Genomic DNA, 9,112 nt, shown 5'->3' with positions numbered 1-9,112 from the left:
GCATGTTTAAAAAGCATAATAGGTACATTTTTTTAAAAAAAATCTTCTTGCCACTTCTTATTTGCATCACATATGGACACAGCAAATCAGGCAAATGCATACAAATGAAAAATGTAATTTCTATTCAAACATTTGCATACATTTACATTCACATTTACATTTACAGCATATGAAGCGAAGACACAGTAAACAGAAGTCAGATAGAGTGCAACAGTGCAAACAGTTAAGTGCAAAACTTTTACATACCCTTAGGACGAGGTTACAAAACATAAATGTAATTTAGAGCGAGGTTTTGTTTGTGTTATTTTTGTTTTTTCATTAACACAAATTAGAAAATGGTAAATAAATATATAAATAAAGTACTCTTTTTATGAATGTGATAAATATTTTTAAATATTTTTATATTTATACAGTATTTTTTCCCCAAAAATATTATTCCCCTGAGCAAAATTTGAGTTACCATTGACTGAGGAAAATCAGCCCTTGTGCTTTCTTCTTCACATATATAACTCAGACTAAACACAACCTTCTTCAGGGATTGCTGTCTTGTTTTTAATGTCTTGGATTTTTTTTTCCTAGATAAATTTCATTTTAAAATGTAATAAATGAACTCATTCATCTTCAGTAAGAAGATTTATTCTGGTCAGGGTGGCGGTGGAGCCTATGCCAGGAACAATGGGTACACAAATATAGAAAGACATTATGAATGTGATGACAATACAATGCAAGGCACCAATACACACATGCACCCATACACTCATTCACACCTAGGGTCAATTAAAGTCATTGATCCACCTACTGACATGTTTTTGAGAGGTGGGAGGAAACCGGAGAACCTAGAGGAAACCTAAGCAGACACAGAGAGTATTAGCTAAGTGACCGCAGAAGTTAAACTCTTCAGAGAGAAAATAAATCAAAAACCTCAGAGAGAAACCTGGATGGCTCAGCAAGGCTTACAACATCTCCAGAGAACCATAACTGATCATCCAGCACTACACCCACCAAGCTTTCATGCATCCTCAGAAGAAGTGTTTAGGAAGCTCTCAAAGGAGGAAAGGCGTAGGCATACATTCCCAATGATATATAACAGCTTTTGGTTATGAACTGCTGTGATGTTGAGATAGAGCAGGAACCTGCGTATCTGATGGTGGGCAGGAAAAATTGACTTGGGTGTCATTAACATGACTGTGGTAGGCGAAGCCATGCAAAGATATCATATATGAGTGTAGGGAGGAAATGATAAGAGGAGCAAGCACAACATGATTCAAAGAATTACTTGCAGCGAAATAGTCTTTCATGGGAAAAAATATTTAGCTAACTGAGAATACTTGTTCTCCCACTGTTTATGCCTAAGACTCTTTCTTCAGTGGATCATTTCACCTGAATGCTGTAGATTTGTACCTACTGTAAGAACTGCTGTTGTAATTATGAAGTCTGTCCTGTGGTCATCGCAAGACTCTTATTTCCAGTCTGTTCATACTAAATATTCTTTGAGCACACTTTTTCCAGTTTTTATGATTACAATACGGGGATTACCTAGAAGACAATGAGTTCAATTTTGACCCTGTTCCACTCAAGGTTTCGTCCTCATGTCACCTTTCTGTATTTTCTTGAACACTGTTACCTCTGGCTTGTTCATTACAGGTCTAAATCTAAATCCAGAATTCTGTAAAGCTTAATTCAGACAAAGTCTATTAATAAAAGTGTAAATAGAATTGAACTGAACCTGCATTGAACTGAACATCCCAACACATACACACCAGAAACATCAACATTTGTCAGAAATTGTTGGCAAACCATAGTGTTAAATCCTGACATAAATAAACTAACTGTACAAAATTCACTTTAAGAAAACATCCTAATAATATTATATTCTCCATCCTCGGGAGCCACAACTGAAAATCTGATGTGATGAATCATTTATATTTCCCATTACGCTGCAAACAAAAAAGCAAGTCCCACAGTGTGCAAATATAAATTTCCTTACACACTCAAAGAGGTGAGAAACTCATGAAACAGGCTGTCAACCAAATTAATTCCTTTCCGCTTGATATGCAGTTTGATTTGCAGAAACTTCCAACAACGGCACACTTGATTCTCTCCTCCTCCCTCCATCTGTCTCTCCCTCCCCTAAGTCTCCTCTCGTCTCTCTCCTTTCCTCCCTCGCCTCTTCCAAAGAGCCATGATTTCATCCTCTCTGCTCATTACAATATAATCAGAATCTCAGTTCTGCTAGGTACATTAAACTGTAATTACAGTGCTGGCTTCTTATTAGCAGATAAGACTTCAATACCATGTCCTCTGAGGGAATCCAAACAAAATTAATTCAGCCCAAACAAGGTGTCCGCAGCACAGCTTAATGCTCGTGGTACTTTTGCAAATGGCCTTTCATCTGTGATCTGCTTAAGATAGCAGAGCAGGTGTATTATGGGGAAGCAGGGAGTTTTGATGGCTGTATCTATGCAAGAAGATCATTAACCTGTGCTAAGGCGTACTGGGGGGGGGGATTTCATTAACAATTAAGACCTTCAACAGAATGATTCAGGGGGGAAATGCTATAGTTTTCTTTTTACTCCAAATGTAGTTAATCGGCCAAGACAGGTTTGGTGTCTGACATCTTTAGTTTTGCACTGGAGCTATAAGAATAATGTAAATAACAAGAAATGGAAATCATTCATTCATTTGACTTCAAGAACTGCTTTTTCCTTGTCAGGGTTATGGTGGACCCAGAGTCTATCCCAGGAACACCAAATACAAGGCAGTAATGCACCCTGAAAAGGACTCCAGAGCACCTTGAGCACACATGTTCACACGTAGGAGCAATTTAGAGTCATCAGTTTGGCAATCAACATGTTTGGAGGAAGCCCTGAAGAAACCCATGTGGACATGGGGAGAATATGAGAAACTGCACACAGAAAGTAACCCAAGCTCAGGATCCACCACCCATCAGTGCCATCCACTATATAGAGATATAGTGAATATTAAACAAGACAAATGAAATAAATAATCCAGCCAGAGGAGCTCCACTGTGGAGTTGAATGCTTTAATGTTACATTGGTAACCATCTTGGAAAAACAGAAACACATTTTGTTTTGGGGTTTTTTGGGGTTTTTTTTTTTTTTTTTGCCAAATTTGGTATCATATTGCAGGATTAATAATAACTAAGCATTCTAATGACAAACTGCCTACTACCTGGTTGTTTCAACAGTTTCACTTAGAGTGATTGAATGAGAAGTCCCTTCAGTGTCTGTACCTGAGGTAAACAGTTAGCTGACGTTAACAAGTTTCTTATTCTGGTTAACTGACAGGGGTTTTAAATTTGTGCACTGGAATAAACTTTTTAGTCAAGGCCCATTAGGTTTATACTTGACATGTGACTGCATGTGTGCTGAGCTAAACAGCTTTGGAGCTTTGGGGAAAACTGGAAACAGCAGTCTGAGATCCATAGCATGGGAGTTATTGCAAACCACAGTTTGAGTTAAAGGTGTGTTTCAAACTGTGTGTATATTTTATATCTAAAAACACCTTTTAGAGACCTTATAAACTTAAAAAACAAAACAAATAAAAAAAAAAGCAATAAAAAGTCCATTGTTTGCTTAAGCAGGAATTTGGGAGAAGGTGCTTCAATACCTGTAGTTTAAGATTAGTCAGGGACCTGGCTACTGCTGACACATGGATTCCTTCTCATTCTCTTTCCCTTGCTGTCTGTCTTTAATTATTACTCTGACATTCATCTCACTAAGCTTCTTACAATCCCACACCCCAGCCAGATCACTCCTACACACCCAGAGCTTCTGGGTCACAGTACTGGCACTTTACCATTAGGCATAGTTTAATTACAGCTTTATATTGCTTCCTGTTTTTATGATCCAAAGTTGTGGATCTGCTACTTATCATGCAACACGCCTCTGTTATGTAAAATTTTTACTTTCAGTACTGTTTTCTTCTCCATACTTTCCTGTGCAGAGATGCTCATAAAGAACAAAATGAAAACAATACAAGAAACACTTATGCAGACTCAGTACACAGGCTCAGCAGGACACTGTTACCTATAAGACACACCAGCTCTCTTTCTGCTGTTCACCCACTTACTGCAAGACACACAGAGTATAAATAGGTTATCATATTAATCACACACATACGGAAGCCGTAAGCGACCATGCATTATTATTCTTTTTTCTTTCTTGTTTTCTTCTGATCTTGAATTAATATAGTTGACATAACAACTTTTGTTATGTGGAGATCACAAAAAAATGAAGTCTTGATCATGAGAAGACAACTTGTTATGACAAGATCACGAGAAAATGAAGTGATGATCACAATAAAACAAGAAAGAAAATAATAATAATGCATGGCCACTTCCTTACACACAGGTGTAGACAATCAATCATTACCCGCTCATTCTCTGCGACTCTTTCTACCATTCACAGCCGGCACTCGACCACAAACCCTGCGGCCAAATGTATATTTACACATTTTCAGCATTCAAGGTAAGCAATTGCATAGTCAAAGCAAATTTTATTACACTTAATCCAAGAATTGGATAGCATAGGCAGGGGTTAAATTGCAATCTGGCAAAAACAAAGCAGGGTACTCTATGTTTAAATAACTAGACAGACAGGCCAGGAAAAAGATACAATGTTGCAGAGATTGAAAAACAACATAACTAGGGAATGTATAGAACTGTGCAAAAGTCTTAGGCATATGCAAAGAAATGCTGTAGAGCAAAGGTGCCTTCAAAAATAATGTTTCTCCATTGAACAAAAATACTATAAAGAAAAGTAAACACTAATAAATGAAACAAAAGCAATATTTGGTGTGACAACCCTTTGCTTTATTAAAAAAAAAGTAGTCTCAGGTAGAATTAGTGCAGTTTTATAAGGAAATGAGCTGTAAAGTTTTATTGAGCATCTTGCAGAATCAGCCACGGTTCTTCTGGAGACTTTGTCACACTTGCTTCTTATTTTTGTAGCAAAACCCAGCAGCCATCATTATGTTTTGTCTGAAAAGTGTCTCTTACCACTTAATATGCTGGTTTCTTTAATGACATACAAACACTTTTCTGTAATATTTAATTTTGTGCTGGAAAACTAATGTTTGGAAATCTAAAATGTTTTTGTACTGTAAGTCATAAAATAAAAATCCACAACAGGTGCCTAAAATTTTTGGTGTGTATTAGTACTGTATGTGGCGGTCTGGGAAAACCCTTCCTAGGAAAGATAACTCCCTGTGGCTAAATTCAGAAAAACAGATTTGTTTTGGTTAAAATATTGTTTTTGTCTGCCTATATATAAGATACATTGATACATCAACTTAAAGCTGTTAAGAAATCATACATATACTTCCCCAAAACAATATGGACATATTTTTATTAACTTTTTAATCTTGCCGTGGCTATTTTCCTACAAAGATCATATTGTGTAAGCAGCTAGTTTAACAAACTAGCTCAATAAATAAATATACTTATCATTGTGAAAATATGTCAGCACGCTATAATATGGCCAATTCTCACACTTTTCACCAACCAATTGTCTCTGGTGTTTAATGACTCTGCAGGATTGGACTATAAATGTTTGGATATCGGACCGTTATTAAGATGCATTGAGGCAGCTAGCTCAATTGCCTACATGCATATGCATTTAGTTTCAACTGCAACCCACGATTATTTCCATACATTTGCATGCGATTACATGCGCTTCAGTGTTTGTAGTCATGTTAATTTGGCCATTTGAAACTGAGCCTACGTGTCACTTTGATCCAGCTCCAATGTTAGGATTTTGTTTATCGTGATAAAAAAAATCCTGAATTTTAATTCTTTCACAGGTGCAACGAGAGTGTCACCCGTGCCCGCTGGCTCGGACACACACTTCTAATGCTAATAACTTGAAGACTGAATAAATTATGACAGAAATGGTTCACTTCTGAAAAGAGAGTAAACCTCATATGGCAGCAAATGAGCTTCCACCATCCTTAGAAACCTCTGAAGTGAGGAAAACAAAGAACCCACAAAGCCTTATTAAATGCAAATGTCCACTTCCCATGAGACACTGAAAACATTCTTGTTTTCTTGTTTTAATACACCACCTGCATTTCAAGAGCCATGTATTATCCCAGGTTTTGTCAACTACATTATTTGCTTTAAGCAACAGTAGGTCAGGAATGGACACTCATTTATACACATAAACAAACTCCCATACTGTGCATACACACACGCACACGCACACACACACACACACACACACACATACACACACACACACACACACACACACAGCTCTTTATGTCTTCCTTGTCCTCCAGTCAGGGTTTGACTCTTTTATAACAGAGATATTTTACAATCCAAGGTCCTTTGCTAGGCAAATGTCCCGCCACATGGATCTTTCTTTGAGCACTGCAGATCAATTCCTATTTGTTTGCCTTGCAGTGATTGCACATTAATTACTGACAGAGACGATTAAACAGGTCCTATTACACCAGGCCTCCAAGGAAGCCAGCTATCAGCTGAGCCAGCAGTGTCTGACATGTTTCCAAACGCCAACCTCTCTCCCTCATGATAACAACCAGCTTAAATTTAACAAACATGAAGGATGGAGCAAAGCTTTATGAGGCACCAAACATAGATCTTTATAGGATCTGGTGGATTCAAAGAAAAAGTAAACAATTAAGTAAGGTCTGAATCTATGACTAATGATTTAATTAAGCATTTCTGCACCCAAACATTATTTTAATGATTAACCTCTCTTGGGTGTCTAATTCCAGTTAGAAAGACCAATATATGGGACAAACGGTGCTAAATTCTCAGTGCTTGTATAAATTGATTCAGGGAGTTGTGATGTCACAATATTAACCTCAACAGCTCAAACCTATCATATTAATATGCAAATTATTTGAGAACAGCACTGCGGTAACCATAAGACACAACCTGCATGCAAAAGAAGTCAGCTAGATAGCTTAGCTAAAGTGAGGCAGCAACATAATCCACTACACCACCCTGCTGCTTTGTGAATTGGATACCAAAACCCCATATGTGAGCTACTTTACTAACAGTTATCTCTCTGACTATGTTCTAACGTGAGTGTTTCCCACATCTCAGTATAGTAGCAGCAAGCTATGGGACTCATTTATCAATCTTTTAATAAAGTTCTGTGTAAATGTTTGCGTAAGCCAAACTAAATTAAAATTTTCATTTACAAAAGTTTAGAATGGCTGATTTTCTTCATACTTGCATATGTATGTTGTATCTTATGTATACTTATGGCTACACTCAGACAGACCAGGTTCAAGTCAAGGTTTTCGTTAGTTAGTCTTCTTATGCATAAATGTACACACACTCGGGAGTATGAGTAAGATAGTATTTACCAGACTTTCATGAATGCCAAATTCCTTGTGTAAACACTGATATGAATGATTTAAGAATAAATCTGTTCATATCCAGCTTGATAAATGAGGCCAAATGTCAGTAAATGTAAGTCAGGAACTAGAGTTACAGTGCTAATACATAAAATTTCCTCAAAATTGATGGTCAGACCTTTTTTCTTCTGAGTCAGTCTGAGGTTTATGCATATGGGGTCACATTATCTCACTGTGGCTTCTTGCTCTCTTCTTGAAGTAAAGCACACCAAAGCTAATTGCATAATGTGGGGGTGTTCAACTAAAATTCAACTAACATTCCATTTATATGTAAAAAATTCACTGCTGCAAAGGTAAATAAGCTAGATAGCTGACTAACATTAATGAAAGGCAATAAGAGTTACTTTTAATGCTTAGACATTAGTGATTATTTCATGGCTATAAACAAGACAATTTGAAGTGATTGTTTTGTTTCACACTGGTGCTTCAAATTAGCACTTATGATTAACACCATTGTGTGTGAGACATATCTGAGAATAAACTCATACTTCTCTGTTCCTTAGTCTTTAAACATTCCTGTTTTAAACAAGTCATCGCCAGTTCACAAATCAGACCAGAAAAGGTAATTAAAGAGAAAAATCTGTGAAAACTATCATGTTAGACCTAATGTCTCTGGTCTGATGAGTAGGCCTGTAGACAAGACAACTATTGTCAAGTGCAAGACAAGTACAAGACCAGGACTAGATGAAATCAAGTCAGGACTGGGTCTTAAGTGGATTGAGTCAAAATCAAGTCAGAATGAAAGCGAGACCAAGTCAAGTTCAAGACTTTTATTTCAATTAGTTGGATTCATTCATGCATTGTACCAATGATTTGGCTGTTTTCTAGCCAAAGGAATTACTTGTTAAAGTTTGTGAGTGTTAAAAATCAATGCAAACATTACTTTTACAAACTTTTGATCAAGATCTTATTTAGTGAGACAAATGCCCAGCCCCAAGATAAGTCCAAGTTGTTGTTGTTGTTGTGGCTGCTCCTAAGGGATCACTTATGGGACCACAGCAGATCACCTTCTGTTATCTGCATATTGATTGGGTACAGGTTTTATGCTACATGCACTTCCTGATAGAACCCTCTCCATTTATCTGGGCTTGTGGCTGACACTGAGTGCACTAACCTGTACACCCCCAGTGGATGGGGTTGGCACCCAACATAGGGATCAAACCAATGATCCTGAGATCAAGAGTCACATGCTCTTCCAAGTGAGCTATCTAGGCACCCCAAGACAAATCTAAGTACAAATGGCAAAAATACCAATACATAAAACATCTTGAGGCTAGGCTCAAGCCTTGCCGATGATCTGCCTTCAGTTTAATAATTTACATAGAATCATGTGACTGGATGAGCTACAATAGAGGATTTACTGCAGAAAACTTCCTGAAAACTAGAAAAACAGAGCCAATGTCCCCCTACATATATTTAGAGGCTCTGCTACAGGATTTGTTGAACTGAAACAGTGCTGAGGCCGCATCCGGACCGTGGTCTGCTAGTTGATGACCCCTGGTATGGTGTAACCAGAGGGCTAAAGGGTGTGGCCAGGAATGCAGAAGGACATCATGAATATCTACAACATTTAGCAGAGGTGTTTTGTTGCCTCCTATGAAAAGCACATCCTCATGCTATTCTGAGCCTTGCAGAACTCCAGTTGAAAGATATGGATCCATCTGCATTTTTAGAAATACTTGCATTAAGGTATAGCGATTAT

Source organism: Ictalurus punctatus, chromosome 8 (genome assembly GCF_001660625.3).
Source record: "Ictalurus punctatus breed USDA103 chromosome 8, Coco_2.0, whole genome shotgun sequence".
Lineage (NCBI taxonomy): Eukaryota > Metazoa > Chordata > Actinopteri > Siluriformes > Ictaluridae > Ictalurus > Ictalurus punctatus.
The sequence above is the reverse complement of the archived record's forward strand: the minus strand, read 5'-3'. Positions refer to the sequence as shown.